Consider the following 22,444-nt stretch of genomic DNA (forward strand, 5'->3'; position numbering starts at 1 on the left):
GTCGTGCTTCATCTCTGGTTCGGCCACAAGCATGACCGACCCCTTGCGCTTCACATCCTTGACCTTGGTCTTCTTGTCTTCTGGGCCAGCTTCTAGAAGCTCGAGGAGGAAGAGGCGTCCCTCCTTAGCTCTCACACACTTGGTTGCCATGTTGAACATCTCCAGAGCCGTGCAGAGGTCCTCATGGATTCAAGTCAAGTTTCCGGTGTTGATCATATCTCTTTCCTTATTTCAAATGCTTTCCCAAGCCGGTGCACCTCTTAATCGTTCATCTCTCTATTCATATCCGAAGTGCTGAAGATATCTCGAAGATTCGTGTTTCCACTCTGAATCCGTTCAAGTTCTTTTGAGGATGTTATCTCTTTTGAGCCATTTAATTCAATTGGTGCAATCTATCTTCCAAGCGCCCTTTTCAACGGTGTTTTCTTTGAGTGGGCCTTAACCCACAGGTCTTTTCTCAGGATCTTACCTGACTTTTTTTTCTTTCCGGAGTTATTCTCAAATTCATTTCAAAGTTTGACGTAAGAATGAATTATCATCGGTCAAATGCCTTCTCCAAGATCTTTCACATTCTTTTCATCATTTGTTCAACCATTCTAATTTTTCATCCCGGAGTATCTCAACAATTCTTGGTGGTGTTTCTCATCGTCATTCTCAACATTTGAAGACCGAAGAAGAGTTTCTCTTCAATCTTATCCGTTCTCTCAGAGACGCATGGTTCTAGCTTTATACCATCCTCTCATAATTATTTTCCATTGTGAGAATTCTTTTCACCCATCAGGAGCAATGTAGGAGTCTTTTCAGTTTGATTCATCCAAAGGCCATTATTTCGGGATTATTCATTCCAGCTTTCAGCTATTGTTCTCTAAATCTTACCGTTGCATCGCTCAAGTATTCTCTAATCAGCTCGTGATCTCTTCATTCTCTTGTATCTAAATTTACCCAGGCATCTTTCTTTGTTTTCAAATTCTTACTGGTGATTCATCCCTTTACTTCGTTCGTTTTCAATTCTTACGATGGTTCGTTCAAGATTCTCTTCCATGGTTATCATATTAATTCATTCGTTGTTTCAATCCTACCGGTGGTTCGTAGAAGACCTTATCAAGTTAGTTATACCTCTCTTTAATCCTTTCTACGAGAATAAGTAGTATGCCAAATCCGTTGCTTGTCATCAATTTAAATTGGTGAAGGATACGCATAATATAATTCTTATTCTTGTTTCATCCAAGTGATTAGTTCCTTATTCCGGAGGTTCATCAAAAAATTCTCGTTTCAATTGTTTCATCTTTTCTTTTCCCGGGGTTTCAAGATCTCTCAACTATATCACCACGAAGCTCCATCTAAATCATCGCAAGGCTTCACCTTGTGTTTTGAACTTCTCTTTCTTTCGTTTGATCATTCTTTTATTACCGGAGTTCTTCATGGAGGCTCTACATGATGTTCATCAAGGATTTAATTCCTTCTCGAAGTGTTCATTGAGATTCTTTTCAGAGGAGCTCAAGCATTCTTCATCTTGCAATCCGAAGTGCAATTGTTGTCCCTTATCTTTTGAGGTGGTAATATATCATTCTTCATTCTCAAGAATGAGGTATTTAAACCAATCACTTTCTTCCATGGAGTTATCTTGGTATAAATTCCACCTAAAGCCTTCCATTGGGAATGTTGCTCTTGTGGTGATTATCTATGATCCAAGTTTTATCCTTATCACCTCGGTGGAAGAGGATTTCTATCTTTTTCTATCTCCCAATCAAATCTTTTCCGTGAGTGCAAAGTTGTCACCTCATAATTTTGAGATGTCTTCTATAAGTCCATATCAAGCTTATCCTTTTCATTGTTGGTTTTCCAACATCTCTCTTATAATTTTCTCGGAGGGTGTTTTCCAAGCTCCTTTGTGGCAGAAGTTGTCATTTTCTCCTCTGTTCTATTGTTTCGATGATCGACCTTCTATTCTTTCTTTCGGAGGCATTGTGATGTTGCTCTTTTCTCTCATCATCTCGAATGGTGAGGATCGTGTTCTTTTCATGCTTATCCATTTAACCGGAGTGTCATGCCCTCTTTTCAAGTTCTTCCCATTCTATCAAGTCTTGCATCTCTTTTCAACCGGAGTGTTGTCCGAATTTGTTCTTCCTTGTTCCTTTTTTTCTAACGGAGTGTTTTCAACCTTGTTCATCTCCGTTGTATTCTTTTCTCGAAATGGTTTAACCTCTCAAGGTTCTTTGGCCTCACTCGTTTGTCAAAGAAGCAACTCAGTTGTACCTCTTTCTCTTCCTCTTTCTTTTCCCTCCGGTGCCATCGAAGATCTCGGGACGAGATCATCTCGTATTGGTGGAGTGTTGTAACGCCCCAAGACCGGAGCTTCAGATGCCTTCCAGGGTTTCCGGGTTCCGTCGTGTGATTTGTTTGGTTCATTGCATTCATCTTTGCATCGTGTGCATTGCATCATGTCATCATGCCATCATGTCATTTCTTTTTCTTAGCTCAACTAAATAAATGGCATGGATCTTTGATCCATTTAAACCGAGGGAATTCACGTGGTGATTCTCTTTACAACATATATCCCAATATTAGGGAGCTATAATAAATATTCCTTTATTTTGGAATTACCTTTAACACACTTGCAAATAATCATATGACTTTTTCCGCTTCAAGTTTGGTCCTCAAACTTTTCCTGTGAATTCTTTCGTCACTTCCCCGAGCTCCACCTAAATTTTCAACATTATTGGTCACTTCTAAAACCAAGTCTTAGTTCAAACCCGTTGGAATTAAATTCAAACGAGTTTGAATTTTACATCTTTCAATCTTCACCTTTTCTATTTTCTCGGAACAAGCATATTTTTGTGAGTTCGCGAAAATTTTCCCCGTGCCCAAATCCTGTCTCCACCCTTCTTTTCTTTTTCTTTCCTTTGTTGTTTTGTTCTTTTCTGGGCAATAGAAGAGATGTTAAGAGAGAGTGAGCCCAATCCAGCAAGCCCTTGAGCCGGGGCCCTCCTCACTGGGCTGGCCTGCTAGGCCCAGCTGCGCTCCAGCCGGCCCACTCCCTCCCGAACCCTAGGCCTCGATCCCATCTCCCAAGTCTCCCCTTGCGCCGCCAGGGTCCCGCTTCGCCCGATCCCCTCTCCCTCCTCTCGCTTTTCCTCACGCCCGAACCCCATGGCGCCGCCACCAACACATCGCCAGAGAGAGGAAAGACCTCACATCGCTCCTCCCTCCTCTCGATCCCTCTCCTTCTCCCCGCGCCTCGTCCATCTGCAGAGCACCATAACACCGCCGCAGCCCTGCCGGTCCGGAGCATCGCGCCTCCGCCCCTGCCATGGACAGCCGCGCCTGTCTTCGTCGCCACCGGCAGGAGCAGGAGCCCCATGACCTTTGCCGTCGTCCTGCCTACTCCGAGGACCTCCCGCGCCGCCTCTCCTCTGGTTTCTCCTCGTCGCCACCTTCTGCACCCCGGACCCCCTCAGCATCGCTTCGCCCGTCACCAGCCACTGGTGCCCTCGCTGGAGCTTCTGCGAGCTACCCCGCGCCCCTGTCAAACCCTCCCGGTGACCTGCAAGCTCGCGTCGTGCCGTCCTTTTCAGTCAAGTCCATCGCTACCTTCTCGCCAGCCCTGCTCAAGCTCCGTCGCCGCTCACCCTTGGCACCATGGCCCCTGCCTCCTTTGGATGACCTCCTGCTGCCGTGCACATCTTCTCCTGTGCCCTGTTGTGCGCGATCTCCACTGCCTGGCACTGTTGCCATCAACCCGGGGGTGAAAAATTCATCTTCTAGAGTCATGAAAATGCACGAGGACCTCGAGTACGACTACAGGATGACGCGCCAAGTTCCTCTCCGACCCATGCACGACTGCGGGGATACCACCAAGTACCCCTTCGGATCGCCAAGTTCGACTTCCGCCATCTTCCGCCGTCTCTGAAATCGCCAAGTACCACGACGATACGAGAACAACTACCGTCGACGTGCATTTTGCCAAGTACCACTACCATTGACCCTCGAAGACTCCGTGGACGTCAAGTTTCTCGCCGTACCCCCGAACATCTATGGAAACTTGTGAGACTAAGAACGTGAACGACTACCGTCGCCATGAGAACGACTACTTCCCACAACGAACCATGAACATCTACTTCCTCTACATTGCACCGAACCCAAACCCTTCCATTTGCACACTTGGAAGGTATAACCGTCGAGACGACCCTCCGTGGACCGAATGCATGTGTGTTGAATGAGATGAACCCCGTTTTTTGCACCGTGTCTGAAATTTTCACTTGCATGTTCCTCCTTGTTGCCATGCCGTCCACCCGTGGGAACCCGGCAACTGGGATCACCCCATCATCTTGCATGACACGCTCCTGTCACACTTCCTTTTGCACCTGTATCTCCACGAGCTTCCGGAACCAATATTTTGTGTGGCATCATTTTCGGATTCGTTGTCGTGGAACCCCTTTCGTTTCCGCCATGATGACAAATGCCTCATATCTTATCATGTCAACGTTTTCATAAATATTGCATAAAACTTGCACATGTCATTCACATCATGATAATAACATTTAAATGTTTAAAATTGTTGTTGCACCAAATTGATAAATGCATATGGGGATTTACTGGAATTGTTGTTTGTTATTTCTGGCCTCATTTAAACTTGCCTAGTTAAGTAGTTTTACTATGCTTCACCTCTTGCCATGTTAACCAACATTTAATGTTGTTGAGTACCTAACCGGGAGTGAACTAAATAATTGATGTGGTGTTCCGTCCTCGTTGCATTTTGGGCTACACCTAACTTGTAGTTTGGTTTGTGCACTTTGCCATGCCATGCATATTTAAACCGGACATGCATCATACTTGTTTGCGCATCATGCCATGCTTATGTGATGGTTGTTTACTATGTTGTTTGCTTCTTTCCGGGTTGCTTCCCTCGTTATCTTAGGTTCCGTTCCGGAGTTGTGAGGATCCGTTCAAATACGTCCGTTTGTCTTCTTCATGGACTTGTTCTTCTTCCTTGCGGGATCTCAGGCAAGATGACCATACCCTGGAAATCACTTCTATCTTTGATTGCCAGTTTATCGTTCTATTGCTATGCCACGATACCTACCACTTGCTATATCATGCCTCTCATATTGCCATGTCAAACCTCTAACCAACCTTTTCCTAGCAAACCATTGTTTGTCTATGTTACCACTTTGCTCAGCCCCTCTTATAGTGTTGCTAGTTGCAGGTGAAGATGGAGTTTGTTCCATGTTTGAACATGGATATTATTGGGATATCATTACTATACATTGTTTACTTTAATGCACCTATATACTTGGTAAAGGGTGGAAGGCCCGGCCTTATTCCTGGTGTTTTGTTCCACTCTTGTCGCCCTAGTTTCCATCATACCGGTGTTATGTTCCTTGATTTTGCGTTCCCTACGCGGTTGGGTTATAATGGGAACCCCTTGACAGTTTGCTTTGAATAAAACTCCTCTAGCAAGGCCCAACCTTGGTTTTACCATTTGCCACCTAAGCCTTTTTCCCTTGGGTTCTACAGACTCAAGGGTCATCTTTATTTTAAACCCTCGGGGTAGTGCTCCTCTGAGTGTTGGTCCAAACTAGAGCACCGTGCGGGGCCATCCCTTGGCAACTTGGGTTAAGTCGGTTCCTGTATGCTTAGCTTATCCGGTGTGCCCCGAGAACAAGATATGTGCAGCTCCTATCGGGATTTGTCGGCACAGCGGGTGGGCTTTCTGGTCTTGTTTTACCGTTGTCAAAATGTCTTGTAACCGGGATTCCGAGTCTGATCGGGTCGTCCTGGGAGAAGGAATATCCTTCGTTGACCGTGAGAGCTTGTGATGGGCTAAGTTGGGACACCCCTGCAGGGTTTGAACTTTCGAAAGCTGTGCCCGCGGTTATGGGCAGATGGGAATTTGTTAATATCCGGTTGTAGAAAACCTGACACTTAACTTAATTTAAAATGAATCAACCGCGTGTGTAGCCGTGATGGTCTCTTTCCGGCGGAGTCCGGGAAGTGAACATGGTTCTTGTGTTATGCTTGAACGTAAGTAGTTTCAGGATCACTTCTAGTTCACGACCGTGCTTTGCTTCTCTTCTCGCTCTCATTTGCGTAAGTTAGCCACCATATATGCTAGTGCTTGCTGCAGCTCCACCTCACTACCCTTTTCCCTACCCATAAGCTTAAATAGTCTTGATCGCGAGGGTGTGAGATTGCTGAGTCCCCATGACTCATAGATTACTTCAAACAGTTGCAGGTGCCGATGTAACCATGCAGGTGACGCAACCGAGCTCAAGGAGGAGCTCGATGAAGATCATGTTCTTGTGTTGTTTTGTTGCCAGTTGATCAGTAGTGGAGCCCAGTCGGGGCTATCGGGGATCTAGCATTAGGGGTTGTCTTTCTTTATTTGGTTCCGTAGTCGGACCTTGATTGTATCTGGATGATGTAATGCTATATTTATGTATTGTGTGAAGTGGAGATTGTAAGGCAACTCTTTATTCCCTTTCTTTTTCAGTACATGGGATGTGTAAAGATTACCCCTCTTGCGGCATGCCTACTATGCGGTTATGCCTCTAAGTCGTGCTCCGACACATGGGAGACATAGCCGCATCGTGGGTGTGCCACAGAGGCGAATGAGATCTTGCATCTGAGGGTACGAACATATTGCATGAAGGATTGGCTCGTGAATTGGGTGCCGTTGTCGGTGATGATCCTTGCTGGAACTCCAAAACGACACACCAATTCTTTCAAGAACTTGACAGCTGACTGAGCAGTCACCTTTCTCATGGCAGGCACTTCCGGCCACTTTGTAAACTTGTTGATAGCGACGAACTAGAATTCAAAGCCCCCGATTGCTCGGGGGAAGGGGCTGAGGATATTGAGCCCCCAGACCAAAAATGGCCATGATAAAGGGATTGTCTGAAGGGCTTGAGCAGGCAGGTGTGTTCTCTTGGAATGGAACTGGCAGGCTTCACATGTCATGATGAACTCGACCGCATCTTGGAGGGCTGTGGGCCAATAGAATCCTTGCAGGAATGCTTTCCCAATTAATGCCCTTGATCCAATGTGTGAGCCGCACATTCCTCTATGAATCTCAGCTAGTAGTTCATTTCCATCCACCCGGCAGACACACTTCAATTTCACACTGTTGGGCCTCTTTCTGTATAGAGTGTCATCAACAAACTGATACATACTGGCCCTCTGGTCTACTTTCTCAGCTTCATCTTGGTCGCCGGGAAGTTCTCCGGTTTGTAGGAAGCGGACGATATACCTTGCTCAAGTTGGAGCTTGGGGCTCGGCAACGAGGACTAGCGGCACCTCCTCTGCTGCGGGAGCACCAGCCTCGTTCGCGAGGTCCATGGGCCCGGCTGGAGGGGGTGGTCCGACAGGCTGGGAGGAGTTATTTCCGGCAGGGTCTCTACTGGGAACGGACGGCTCGATCGAGAGAGCTTACCATAGTCCAACTTTCTCCTTTTTCGGGCCATTGTGGCTGGTGATACGGAGGGCTGAGAGAGAGGCGGAGAACAAAAGTTCCTGGTTCCACAGGAAGCTTCTGTGCAGCACACTTTGACAGGTGATTAGCTATGTTGTTTTCCGCACGGGGTATGTCTCTGTTTGCAACCCATCAAAGTGCTCCTCCAATCTCCTCACTTCCTCGGCATATGCTTCCATCAACAGGCTTTGATAATCCTTGTTGACTTGTCTCACCACCATCTGTGAATATCCTCGTATGATCAGCTTCTTTATTCCAAATTCTGCTACAATTCTGAGCCCAACAAGGAGCCCTTCATACTCAGTTGTATTCTTGGTGGCTTCTTCCCGGGCAAAGTGCATTTGGATGACGTACTTCAAGTGCTCCCCGGAGGGGGCAATGAGAAGCATGCCAGGCCCTGCACAATGCAGGGAAAATGCACCATCAAAATATAGAATCCATTCTTGGGGTGATACCTTGCCGGGGATAGTTGTCTCTGTCACTTCCTCATCAGGGGTTGGCGTCCATTCTGCAATAAGTTGTGCCAGCGCCCCGCTCTGAATAGTTGATGTGCTCTCAAACTGCAAACCAAAGTTGGATAACTCCAAAGCCCACTCCACTATTCTGCCGGAGCCTCAGGGTTTCGGAGTATCCTTTACAACGGAAAACGAGTGACAGCCGTGATCTCATGGGCTTGGAAGTAGTGGCACAGTTTCCTTGAGGCCATAATGAGACCAATGATCAACCTTTGCACGCCAGAGTACCTCGACCTTGCCCCTTGTTACAAGGAGCTGACGAAGTACACTGGGTGCTGCACCACTTTCTCCCTAACATGTCCTTGGGGTTGCTCGCATTGCCGTGCTCATTGTTGTCCTGATCCTTTTCTGATTCTGCCGTTATCTACTCACTTTCTGCCTCATCTAATTCTTGCTGTGCTACCAAAGCCGCACTGACCACTTGGTCTGTTGCCGCCAAGTATAACAACAACGGCTCTTGGAGTTTGGGTGCAACCAAGGTAGGCAAAGACGATAGGTAGGCCTCTAACTCCTGTAGAGATGCATCTACTTCCGGGGTCCACTTCAAAGGCTCCGCCTTCTTGAAAATTTTAAAGAACGACAGGGCACTCTTGGCAGACTTGGAAATGAACCTACTCAGCGCCGCGACGCATCCCGTCAAGCACCTCACATCCTTAACTATCCTTGGTGCTTGGATCTGCTCGATGGCTTTGATCTTATCGGGGTTAGCTTCAATTCCCTGATGGGACACGGAGAAACCAATCAGCTTGCCAAAGGAGACTCCAACACACACTTTTCTGGATTAAGCTTCAAATTGATCATGCGCAAATTAGCAAATGTCTCCTCCAAATACTGGATAAGAGTGGTCTTATCCTTGGTTTTGACCATGATATCATCAATATAAGCTTCTATATTTCTGTGTAACTGTGGCTCAAAACCAATCTGAACTGCCCTTGCAAAAGTGAACCCGACACTCTTTAGTATGAATGGCATGCGAACAAAGCAGTACGTACCACATCGAGTGATGAACAATGTCTTCTCTTCATCTTCTTTGGACATGAAGGTCTGGTGATATCCGGAATGCACGTCCGGAAAGGAGAGCAAATCACACCTTGAAGTGGAATCCACAATCTGGTCGATGCGCGACAAGGGAAATGGGTCCCTCGGGCAAGCCTTGTTGAGATCTGTGAAATCAATGCAAAGCCTCCATTTCCCATTAGCCTTCCGGACTACCACTGGATTTGCTAACCATGTAGGATGTAGTACTCCTCTGACCAAACCAGCTGCCTCTAGTTTCTTGATTTCCTCGGCAATGAACTACTGCCTTTCCGAGGCCTGCTTTCGGACTTTCTACTTGACAGGTCGGGCGTGTGGGCAGACAACAAGGTGGTGCTTGATTACCTCCCTAGGAAAACCGAGGATATCAGATGGTTGCTAGCAAACACATCGATATTCACCCACGGGAAGGCAACGGGCGCGCTTTCCTATTTGTCATCAAGGTGGCGCTGATGGTGAAAGTATCATGAACGCCAGCCAGCCCTGTCTGGACCTTCTTCACTTGGGGTGCAGCAACCTTGGATCTCTTGCTATTGGAACACTCCGGCATGTCGTCAACGGGTGTCGTGCACTCAGAGGGGGAACGCTTCCCGGACTCCTTGCCGGTGGTCCTACAATCCTTTTTTTCCTTTGCTTTCCTTGGCAGGAGCTGTTGCCGCCACAGCCTCTGCTGCGACTGCATCCCGGTACATCTTGTCCACATAGACAATTGCATTCTTCTCATCCGATCGGATAGTGATGACTCCCAGTGGCCCATGCATCTTCAGAGTGTTATAAGCATAGTGGGATGCTACCATGAACTTGGCCAGGGCTGGGCGTCCAAGAATCCCATTGTACGGTAGGGGGAGATCAACCACATCAAACACAACCTTCTCTGTCCGTTAGTTCAGTTCTCCCACAAATGTCACCGGCAATGTAATCTTCCCTTTAGGATGGCTCCTGTCTGGATTAACTCCTTGAAACGTGCCGGTAAGCTCTAGCTCTTCTTCTCCGATCTGAAGCTTGCTGATGACTGCTGGGGAAATCAGATTCAACCCGGCCCCGCCATCTACTAACATCTTTGTGACCTTGAGGTTGCGAATTGTCGGGGAGACCAACAACGGCAAGCATCCTACCACGGTGGTGCGGCCAGGGTGATCCTCCTCATCAAAAATGATTGGCATGTGGGACCATTTGAGCGGTTTCCGGGCCTCTGGCGCTGGCTCCACGGCATTGATCTCTCATGCCCATCTCTTGAGTTGGCGGTGGGAGGCGTGCAAAGATACACCCCCATCAATGCATAGGGTGTAAGTGGCCTTCTGAAATTCTTGCTCACTGGTTTCTTCTTCATTCCCTTCGTCACTCACATTATCACAAACTTCCTTCTCTTGACCCCTGGTGGGTTTTCCTTGGTTCCGAAAGGGTTTGCCAGGACGATTTGCTTCACCGCCATGGCCCTTTCCACCAGTGGCATTTTGACCTTTTTCTTGTCACTCTTATCATATTCCGCTCTTTGTTTCCTGACAAGCTGCTCAACCTGGTAACACACCTGAACACTACAAAAAAAAGACACATCCGTGACATTTTGGGCCGAACGAATTTTTTTTCTGTCATACATATGACACTTCTATGACGATAATTGTGACAAAACCCGGTATCATCATAGATGTGGTGGGCTCCTACTTCTATGACAAAAAATCATGACAGAAAATGGGCTTTTCATCCTGGGCGGGCCGGAGACGCAGCTGCATGACATCCTTTGGGCTGTCCATGACGGAAAAAACCATGGTAGAAGCAAGGGGGAGGAAAATTTCGGGGAGTTCCCGATTACGGTGGGAGGTCGGGGGTCGAGCGATGCGCATTTCTCTCGTACACGTACGCGCGTGTGTGTGAGGCATTGGCTCTAATTGAACCCGAGCGAGGCGTTGGGCTCTAACTGAACCCGAGCGATTGCACTGAAGGCTACACGTTACTGAAGCCGAGCAATCGATCGATGACTGTTAACTGAACCCAATCGAGCGATTCCTTTGCTACTGCTGCTAACTAAAGCCGATCGATTGGATGAACAGTGAGCGTTGCGGGGGGGGTGGATGAACAGTGAGCGGTGGCGTTGCCTCTGGATGAACAGGACCCCGTGGTTTGGTGGAGGGCTGGATGAACAGTAGACGATGGAGGGTTGCTCGTGGAGGGGTGGTTGAACAGGACCCCGTGGTGTGGAGGGCTGGATGAACAGTAGACGGTGGAGGGGTGGTTGAACAGTAGCCGGTGGAGTAGCGCGCAGTGGAAGCTGGATGAATAGGAGCCTGTGGAGGCTGGAGGAGGTCGACGGTAGCCCATGGAGGCTGGAGGAGGTCGACGGTGGAGATGAACAGTATCCCGTGGAGTCCCGTTTTGCGGTACGCTACACCCCTCCCGATGAACAGGACCCCCGTTTTGACCGTAGGAGGCCGTTTCACCTGTTTTGCGGTACGCCACACCCCTCCCGATCAACAGGACCCCCATTTCGACCGTAGCGGGTCCGTTTCGTCCGTTTTGCGGTATGCCAGACCCCTCCCGATCAACATGACCCCTGTTTCAACCGTAGGAGGTCCATTTCCTCCATTTTGCGGTATGCCAGACCCCTCCCGATCAACAGGACCCCGTTCCGAATGTAGGAGGTCCGTTTCCTCCGTTGTGCGGTACGCCAGGCCTCGTTTCCATCGCCTGTTCTGTCCAAGCCCTCCCGATGAACATGACCATGCATTCTGTTCTGACCCAGCCGGTTGGCTCCCACGCGTTCCATTGCCTCCCGATGAACACGACGCATTCCATTGCCTCCCCATGAACACAACGACGACAATGTTTCTCCGTTCCGACCCAGCCATGTACACGAGCCCTGGCCGTACGTATGCGCGAGTAGGCGTTCGAGACCCCGCCCGTATGTACACATACGTGGCCGTATTTTCTTTCTTGCACCCTGGCCGCTGTACGTACGTGTACATGCTACATGCGTGCCTCTACTACGACACGTACGCACCTCTACTACGACACGTGCGCGCCTCTACATCCACCAGTATATATGTACGTACACGTTCGTGACCAGAATGACAACGCTACGTACGCTTCGACCAGGTGGGTCCTGACTGTCAGGCACTTCCTTGCATGCGAAGATGTACCTGGTGGGTCCTAGCAGTCAAGGGGGCGCATTGATTTTTTTGCCCGAATATACTTCCTTGCGTGCGAAGATGTAGCTGGTGGGTCCCAGCAGTCAGGGGAAACAAGTTTTTCGCGAAATACAGTGGCCCGTCCGGTGAGTCCCAGCTGTCAGGTGGAGGAATCATTATTTTCCGCGTAATAAGGAGGCACTTCCTTGCTGCGGTCGTGGACCCAGTTGTCAGCCTCTCCACATACAGTCCACGTCCGATGAAAGTCGTTCCTTGACCATGTTGACCACGCCGCACCGAGAGCACCAGGGCGGTGGACGACGGCGAGGCCTAGGAAGGGGACGACGGGGAGCCGGGGAAGACCCGACAGTGGAAGCCCACGCGGAGATGAGTACGAGGGTTCACCGGTTCGGCTGCGGTGTGAGGCTGCCGTCGCCGTAGGGCCTGGCCAGCGGTGGGAATAGTAGGGGGCGGTGAGGCCTCCACGGCAGCACAGCCGGCCACGGGAGGCAGGAGCATGCGGCACGACCGGTGCTGCTTTGGGCGGCTGGAGCAAGAAGACTAGAGTTTGAAGAAGCACTACGGCCGTTGGATGGACATCGTACGGTCACTGGAGCTAGAATCATTCATATTGACTAAAGTTGACAAAGGCCCCCATCCAGTCAACTTAGTAGGCCCACAAGTCAGCCTCCCACCATGGTGGGTCCCAGCTAGCAGGGGGAGTATTCATTTTTTTTGTGCGTAATAAGGAGGCACTTTCGGTGGGTCCGAGCTGACAGCGGGGGGAACGTTTTTTTCACGAAATACGCTGGCCCGTCCGGTGGGTCCCAGCAGTCAGGGGGAAATGTTTTTTCGCGAAATAAGGTGGCCCGTTCAGTGGGTCCCTGCTGTCAGGTGGAGGAATAATTATTTTGCGCATAATAAGGAGGCATTTCCTTGCGGCCGCCTGGACCCAGCTGTCAGCCTCTCCACGTACAGTACTCTTCCGATGGAAGTTGGTCGTTGACCACGTTGACCACACTGCGCCGAGAGCACCAGGGCGGTGGTCTGGACGACGGCGAGGCCTAGGAAGGGGATGACGCGGAGCCGGGGAAGACGCAGCAGTGGAAGCCCGCGTGGAGAGGAGTATGAGGGTTCACTGGTTCGGCTGCGGTGTGAGGCTGCCGTCGCCGCAGAATAACAGGGGGTGTGGGTGAGTAGAGGGATGGCCTGGCCAGCGGGGGAGTAGTACGGGGCGGTGAGGCCTCCGCGGCATCACATCTGGCCACGGGAGGCAGGAGCACGCGACACGACCGACGCTGCTTTGGGCGGCTGGAGCAAGAAGACCAGAGGTTGAAGAAGCACTACAGCCGTTGGATGGACATCGTACGATCACTGCAGCTAGAATCGTTTATATTGACTAAGTTGACAAAGCCCTTGGTACGCATCAACTTAGTAGGCCCACAGCTCGGATTTGGCAGAGAACATATAGCCCATTTGCGATTTGTAAGAATGTACAACCCATTTTTTAATTCTAATGGAATTTACTACAACCTATTTATAGTTTGTTACAAGTACAGCCCAACTTCTAGCTAGGACAATGATTAATAATTTCAAACAACCGCCCAAAACAGAATTCAAAATAAATTCCCACATTTTGATGGGATCCGAAATATTTTTATCCAAAATTTCTCGTCAGGTTAAATATAATTTCAAAATAAAGTTGTATTTTGTTAAAATGGAATGAAATATTGCGCGCGCAGCAAGTAATGAAATTAAAATTTTCAAATTCCAAAAATAATATATATTTCAAAATAATTACGTGTTTGGTGCATAGTAACTGTCCAGTTAATATCATTACATCCCATTTATTATTTCTTAAAGTCATTTTCTTGTTAAGCCTAATGCATACCTCCTAGGAAAGTTTGCAGCCCAGCGGAGCGGAGAATAACAAGTTGACCCGGATATTGTGTACAACTGTCGGCCCAGTTGCATTGCTGATGTTGAAAAAAGGCATGTGTAGTACAGTACAACCTAACATGGTTACAGCCCACATTCAGCGACGCCGGAAAGGCCCAAACAAGGCTTCTGTACAACTTTTTGAAGTCACTGAGCTCAATTAATAACTTAAGAAAAAAGTTAGATTACAGTGGAACCTAATTAAAAGCTGTCACGAGCAAATAAATAATTCAATGGGTCCCACTTGTGCGTGTGCGCGTGTGTGTGCGTGTATGTGTGTGTGAGAGAGAGAGATAGAGATAGAGAGAGACCCATCGGTCGATGCTCGTAAATACATCTTTTAGCCATATGCATTGCTGATGCTTAGTAAAAACTTATATAGTTGACACAATCATATAGAACATCATAGCACACTGAACTTGCATACAAAAATTTCACGCAGGCGGCACAATCAGGATGGAAGCAGTGGATCGCTACGGGAAGGGCTATGTTGAAACCAACGAAGTCATACATAACGGTTCATCGTCTTTATCAATGACGGGGAAATATATTGAATGTTGTGCAAAGAAAACAGACAGACAACACAATAAGTTCTTGTAGCACATTAAGTTGACGTACAACCCTTTCTAAAAAAAGTTCAGGTACAAAATTAGAACAGGTCACAATCAAATGTACTGGCATATCAGTGCTTCACACCCATAGCTTGGATTTAACTAGTATCTGACAAGATTCATTTGTTACCTCAAATTAGAGCACATCCAGGCAGCCAGCCCTGGCTTTTTTCCCAAAGAAGCAGTGGCCTCCGCCGCGCGATGGAGTAGGCCCTGTGCCATCCATCGTTTCGAGCAACACGGGGAAAGTCTGATGTTGACTCCTGTAATGGACGTCGTCGATGGACCCTGGCACTAGCGGCGGCGGCAGGACTTTGATTGATGGATTGACCACTTCTTCGACATGCACGAACACTCGATACAGGTACATCCCTAACATGGTCCACGGCGGCCTTGGTGGCGACGAATAGTACAACCCCAGTTCCTGCATCGGTATCTCAACACCAATCTTCTTCATCCATGCCATAACCGTCAGAGCCCAGCTGTCTGGAGGAACAAACATACTTACGAGCTCACCTCCAAGGTCGTTGATAAGCTCGTTCATGGACTCGCTGTTCCAAGCACGTCAAGGCATGCCGTTGAAGGTAAGCTTTGTTAAAAACTCAAGCTCAGAGGGCACCGAGCCCCATCCTGGTTGCCACCGATCAAAGCTCACCAGCGCGCCATCGCAGAACAAACGCCGGGAAGATTCGAACACATGAATGCAGTCGAAAGTTGTCCAGAACCTGACGAAGAAATCAGCCGGTGGCGGACAGACTTCGATGAGCAAGTCACTTATTTGGATGCCATGCGCAATGCCAAGAGCTTTGACAAGGTCATCCGGCGAGACGGGAGGCCGGTCGCCGTTGATGGTTACCATCAGCACTTTGCCAGGAAACTGGTCGTCAAGCGCCGCCATGCCACTATTGAGCGACAGCACACAACGACCAAAGGCAGGACAGACCTCAGGATCTCCGTCTCAGAGATCCGCGTTGACCGGCGACATGATAGTGCGCTTGAGTACAGGGAGTACAGGAGGGGGATTTGGGGGAACTGGAATAGGAATCGAGATTCCAGAGGTGGGGGAGGGGTGGGAGACTGGGGATGAAAAGGTAGCATGAATTTCGAGCATGCGCCAATATGCTCTCGGCGTGCAAGCGCATGAAAACACCGGTGGCGCCCACATGTCGGCCTAAGAGTCCTTATTATTTCTTTTTTGGAGAGCCCGACCTTTTTTTCCAGGATCTTTTGAGAGCCCGGCCTGAGAGTCACAATTGACATGTTTGGCATTGCGTTACTACTCGGCCCATATTCAACGACACCTCACTGGCCCAAACAAGTGTACATCATCGAAAAGACACTAAGCTCAAATTATATAACTTGAAAAAAAGGAGGTATACTCTAAACACTCGAGAATGGTGATGCCCTCATTTAGCCCACTAGTAGTTCGAGACAATAAACAGTTCGAAACAACGATATATACAACATTCAAACACGGACTAGTGACTACTACTGACATAAACAACAAGACATGATAGTTCATAAGAAGTCTTGCTACACCACCAAAACACACCCATCTGCAGCGCTCAGACTCTCGTGATCCAGACGAGAATGACATTCTAAACAGAAGCAACTATTACATAGTAAGAGTGACATAGATGAGGATGACCAAATGACAAGGAATACATAACAAAAGAAAGAACTACCCATCCAGAACTAGCAGCAAAGACAACAAAGTCATTCGAAGAGATGATCCATCACCATCATAATTTGCAGCCCCGCTTCAGCGACTAGTGATCCGGAGACACCAGTACTCCACCCTTTCGATGCAATAGCCCAATTACCTATCAACCTGAAGGCTTGAACCACATCACTGCCTATCGCAATTGAGACATCCAAGGATCAAAGTTAATCCGGATGCCTTTGTCATTCTCACCTTCTTTTGGCTGCAGGCTGTATCGTTGACAATCAGGGGAGTTTGCTCCCGAACTCCTAGGGCTCGCCGTGTAGACACAGTTTTCCATATCAAAAAGAGCCTCTCTGCCATCAAGGTCCTTGCCAATGGTGATCTCCTGGTTAATTGGATAATTGAGTCGGAGAAACAGAGAGCGTGGAGCAAGGCTGTTTACCCACCTCCAAATTAAAAATCCTAAAGGCCCCAACAAGCTGGTATCCTGCTCATAGATGTAAGAGCCACTGTCCGGATACTCACGTATTAGACGGTGCTTGTATACAGTGGGGTTTTTGCAATATAACTTTTCCGGCTCATGTGTCCGAATGATCATCAGTCTTTTGCTGTCGTCTGATCGAGTGAGGAACCAGTTGTGCTTCCCTGTTTTTGGCAAAGGTGGTGTGATTACAAAGGGCAGTAACTGTAGGGACACTGCATCATATCAAAAAGGACAAGCATTGTTAATGTAAGATCATCATTGTTCAGAGTATGAGTAGGATAATGCAAGAAACAACATTGTATAGTGGGAATAGGTCTCCCGTGCTAGCATGCATGTTCACTTCATCGTTCAGGTATCATCCATATTGCGAGCAGAACCAAATTCTCGTGCATGCCCAATCAACGCCCTGCCGCGATGCATGCAGTGGTTGTTCTGGTGCATCAAGGACGACATGCAGATCGTTCCACACTTGAGAAGAGGAAAAATGGAAAGGTAGAACGTGGCAGCAGAGGAAGAGAACGCTGGCTAACGAGGCTGGGAGGGGATCGAGCAGGAAGTTAATGCTCCATGCCTAAAGGTTTTGGGAAAAACTGATTTTCATAAGGTGACTTATACTCACATAAACAGAGGGAGTATTCCTTAACCAGAGAATGTTGTGTCTCCCACTCACGCACTCAAAAAAAACTACGACACATTTTTTATCTGTTTGCATAGGTCCCACCTATCAGGAAGGATGGGCACGTACACGAACAAGTACGACTCATCAGTCTACCCGCATAGCCTTTTCGTTTAGTCTACATAGCCGTCTAATCAACTGCCTGCACGCCACTTCCCCATTTACTTCTCCATCGGGAACCGATTCTCCTCGGCTTCTTCACCTCCCCTTCGTCTTCATTTGCATCCAAACCCCACTGCGTTCACATTGTTTTAACCTCTTTAAATAATCATCTACTACTTCAGTTAGACTAGCCATCTAATCCTAATTCTCCAAACCATAGCCCTCCGTTCCAGCAGTTCCAAATGGCGAAAGAGATCAAGATGCAGGTTTTTAGCATCCAACATGTCCTCGTCGAAGGCTCGATGCACATAGTTGCCACCTTCACCGTCCACCCAAGGGTTGTTCGGCAGTGGATCAACAATGTGTCCAACTCCCTCGAAAAGGTAGAGACGAGGGTCATCGGTCTCGACGCAGAGTACACGGAGCGTGCCCCTGGGAAGATCAGCGTGCCGCCGTCCTTTAGCTGTGCCTCGAAGATGATTTTTTGGTGTACCACATCATACACTCGCCCTCCATACCAGGTGAGCTTCACGATTTCTTATCTCGGGAGGACGTATAGTTCTGTGGGGCAGCCATCGAAGGGGACAAACAGAAGCTAGAGCCGTACAACCTTGATTTGAAAAGCATTGCTGACCTACAAACCAGAATCAAAATTCCTAAAGAAGATTGTGATAAACATACACCATCCCTATTCGATGTAGAAAATTTTGTGCTCAGTACAAATCTTCAGAAGGGTGACGAGATGGTGGCATTAAAGTCGTCTGGATGGGAGAATTATGCCTTGACGTACGAGCGGAGAAAATATGCTGCCCTCGATGCCCGTGTGAGTTTCGAGATAGCTGCAAGGTCCAAAGAGCTTGTTGCGAAGCCGTCTCCCACAGAGAATGAGAAGAAGAAGAAGAAGAAGGCTGCACCAACAGGAGGGCATTATGGATGGATGAACTATTTCCTCTCTTGTAAAAAAATTTATTCCCTCTCGGTGTATATTGATATAGATGGACTATTTCGATGGTGTGCATGTCTTTGGAACAGAGTAGTAGCGTGGGTCCGCTTGACTATAAGGAACTATTTATCCACATATATAGCTTTCTCTGCTACTCCTTCCAGTGATCGGTATGCAGTGCATGTGTCCGTAGACATGACAACTTGTCCATGGAAGTTCAACTACGGCGACCATCATGTTTCATCTCGCGATTCCCACGACGCCTCTCCAACCCACGGCACCACGCCCCCCGACGTGCGCCTCACCCCTCTCGGCCGCACCGCCCCTCTACCTTTGTGTGCATGACATGTGGGCCACCTAAAATGCGGCGACCATCAAGTTTCTACCACAGCCACCCGCGATTCCCACGACGCCGCTCGAACCCAGAAACCACACGTTCCCCGAACTGCGGCTCACCCCTCTTGGCCCCACTGCCCCTCTGCCTACGGGAGCATTACATGTGGACCAGTCACGTATCGGGTCCACATGTTGTTGTCTCAAAGGTAGGTGTAGTAAGGCGCTGAAGCTCAGTCCCGACGGCCCTGAGAGGGAAATGTAACTCCTGTTCCAGGGCTTGTGGTGCTCCCGCAGCACGAACTCGTGCCAAACTCGAGATTTGTTTCTTTACTATACATGCACGCAACGATTTAATGGACATTGTAATCTCAACATGTGATGGGGAGCTCTAAATTTGAATTTGAAACTTATAAAACAAAAAGATTGAAAACAAATAAACTGGGAGAGAGGGAGTATATCATAGGATGTATCCCATACAAAATAAGTCCCCTGGTTTGTCACCGCGAGGATGCGGTTAGAAAGGAGCACAGCGTCTTCCTACTCGTACGGCAACAAATCGGCCACAGACAGCATCGTCCGCCTTTGACCGCAATGTGCAAGGTTCGTGCTATCTTATTCAATCTCACCGTGGTTCCATCGTACCAATTCATGCGGTGGCCCGTTGCATGGCTGATCCCAATGTTGGATAAAGGTTCTACGGGAACAGTGTCATTGTTGTAAATGTTGTGCAAATTGATGTTGGTACCCTCCCGTACATATGCAAGCCAATATCCACTCGCACCGAGCCTAACCTGTGAAATAGTGGGCAGGGGGAGAATTAGGAAATGGACACGGAAGTAGTCTTTAGAATGCATTTACTGCATGATCAAACTCATCTTACCTGCTCATCGGAGGAAATCCGAGTGCCCCTCAACATCGGCATCTCAAGGGGCGTCAACTTGCAACTACGGCCACGCCGCGCTAGAGAGACCCCCAAGGAAACATCCTCATGCGTTCCACGGAACATCAAGATGCATTTGTATGAGTAGTTTATCTTGTGAGAGAAAAGGATGAACGAGGGAAGGCCTCTAGAGATAGAGATGGACACTACTACTACCAATGTGCTGGCCCGTGCATTGCAATGGATCCAAAGTAGTAGAATAATACTTGTTCACATGCTTGAAATATAAACACTCTAGTTTTGATATACATGTGTCAGCAGACATGACAGCTTGTCCATGGAAGTTGAACCACGGCGACCATCATGTTTCTTGTTTCTACCACTGCCACACCCACACGTGATTCCCACGACGCCGCTCCAACCCACGGCACGACGTCCCCCGACATGGACATGGATCCTCTGACATGGCTATCACTACCTCGCCCTGCCTTTCCTTCGCTGACAGGTGGGACCCACGGTTATGGGTCCCACATGTTAGTGACAGAATGGTAGGATTGTTCGCGTCAGGGGATCCTCATCCCCCTGACGTGCCCCTCATCCCTCTCGGCCCCACCGCTCCTCTGCCTTTGTGTGCATGACATGTGGGCCAGCTGAACTGCGGCGACCATCAACTTTCTACCACAGACACACCCAATTGGATGCGGTTTGCCTGCTTCGCTGCTGTGCTCCAATTCGTACTCCCGCACCATCGAATTTTCATCCAGCGGTTGTGACACATTTCATCCCGGGCATCAATCCTCAGCTGGAGTACTTATGTACTATAGGTAGTACCCGCCGGTGTGGCCATCTACGCCTCGTAACGCCCCGACACCCAGCTGTGGCACCCTCGCCACGGCCACGCCACCACCGGACGGTTCATCTCGAACGAGTGAGTAGCGAACCACGCCACCACGATGAGAATGACATGTGGGCCAGCCGCATTTAAGGTCCGCATGTCATTGACACATAGGCCGGGCACTAAGCCACTGAAGTTCGGTCCCATGGGCCCCGAGAGGGAAATGTAACTCCTGCGGCAGGCCTTGTGGTGCTCCCGCGATATGAGCTCGTGCCAAAACTGGAATGTGTTTCTTACTACTACCAACTAGTACTAGTAAGGTACACGTGCATTGCACGCATGAGATTCTAGTGGTTTGTGCATTATGCTTCTACATGTGGAGCTTTCTGGATTCTAACATGTGGCAAAATCTGGTGGAATGTAAGGTTAGGAAAGTTTGATTAACTTAGGTGAGTGTTTGGTTCAAGCCACATCTTAGGCAAGCCACACTAAGGCCCCACATGACATACACACAAAAAATGTGGCAAGATTCCCTTAGGCTTGCCAACTTGTGGCTCTCATTTTGAAGAACTAATAACTTTGCCTAAGCTTAGTTGTGGCAAAGTTAGTCATGAATTAAGTTCAACCATGGAGTCTTCTAGATTATACATGTGGCAGAATCTGGTGGATGATATCCAACGACCAGTAGTGCTCGGATTTGCCATGTTTGTACCGTCGGATTGGCTTCATCCAACGACCAACTTTCAAAGTTTTTCACACACTATATAGGGGGTATAGATATAGATGTGCCAGTCCGTTGCAATGGGTCCAAAGTATATCTATTTAGTGGAGTGCACTCTAAACACATTATCTATTTATTTTTCTCTAACCTTCCGTAGCCATGCAACCAAGCCACATAAGCTTCATGGGTGCCCCCACATCATATTATTCATACTACGTTGATTGAAAAAAAGATAAATCACGCAAAACAAGATCTTCCCGTTTTTTGTTCCTACGATGTTGTGCCGTGCACGTACCTACTAGTTGTATAGTGGTAGTACTAGTAATATAGTATTAGGAGTACAAACTTGGTACTAGTAGGAGTAGTAATAGTATGGAATGCTCCTACTCTATCAATGAGCCCCGTCTGACACCAAATTTCTTGGCTTCCATGCTACAACTAGATCTTCCCCTCGTTTCTGTTTTCCAACCCGGCGGCAGGCGGGGTGTTGGTTTGCTCAACGGCGGTCCCACATGAAAGTGAAAATGCTAGGCAACACGCCTTCCCTAAGCTATGTGTCGTGCCAGACGGGCCATGTTGTACTCCCGATTCCCGGGCATGTGGGGGTGCGACGCGAACGCGACAGGCCTTTTCCTTTTACCAGCAATGTGCCTGTGCATTGCGACGGATCCAAAGTAGTACAATAGTAGTATTTGTTCACAAACTTGAAAGAAATCACTATTGTTTTGATATACTCATAATATATTACTCCCTCCGTACCTAAATATTTGTCTTTTTTGAGATTTCAAATGGACTATCACATACGGATTATATAGACATATTCGAGTGTTTCTAGCAAGATACCCGCGTGTTGCACGAAGTTGATGGAAAAGGTAAGCACAACTTATAAATTGACGGATGGAGTACTAGTTACAGTGATGCATATAATTAAGCAAAGGGATCGCACATGTTGGTATTGACTGGAACGAGAATGCAACAACACAATAAGAATTAAGGCCACGATGATGCGATCGCAGTGGTGGTTACAGAAGGCAAGAAGAAAGATGGATCCACTAACGTACGACCTCCTCCTCCTCAACTTAGTGCGCCGGGCCACCGACCGGTGGCTA

Source organism: Triticum aestivum, chromosome 5A (assembly GCF_018294505.1).
Source record: "Triticum aestivum cultivar Chinese Spring chromosome 5A, IWGSC CS RefSeq v2.1, whole genome shotgun sequence".
In the NCBI taxonomy this organism is placed as follows: domain Eukaryota; kingdom Viridiplantae; phylum Streptophyta; class Magnoliopsida; order Poales; family Poaceae; genus Triticum; species Triticum aestivum.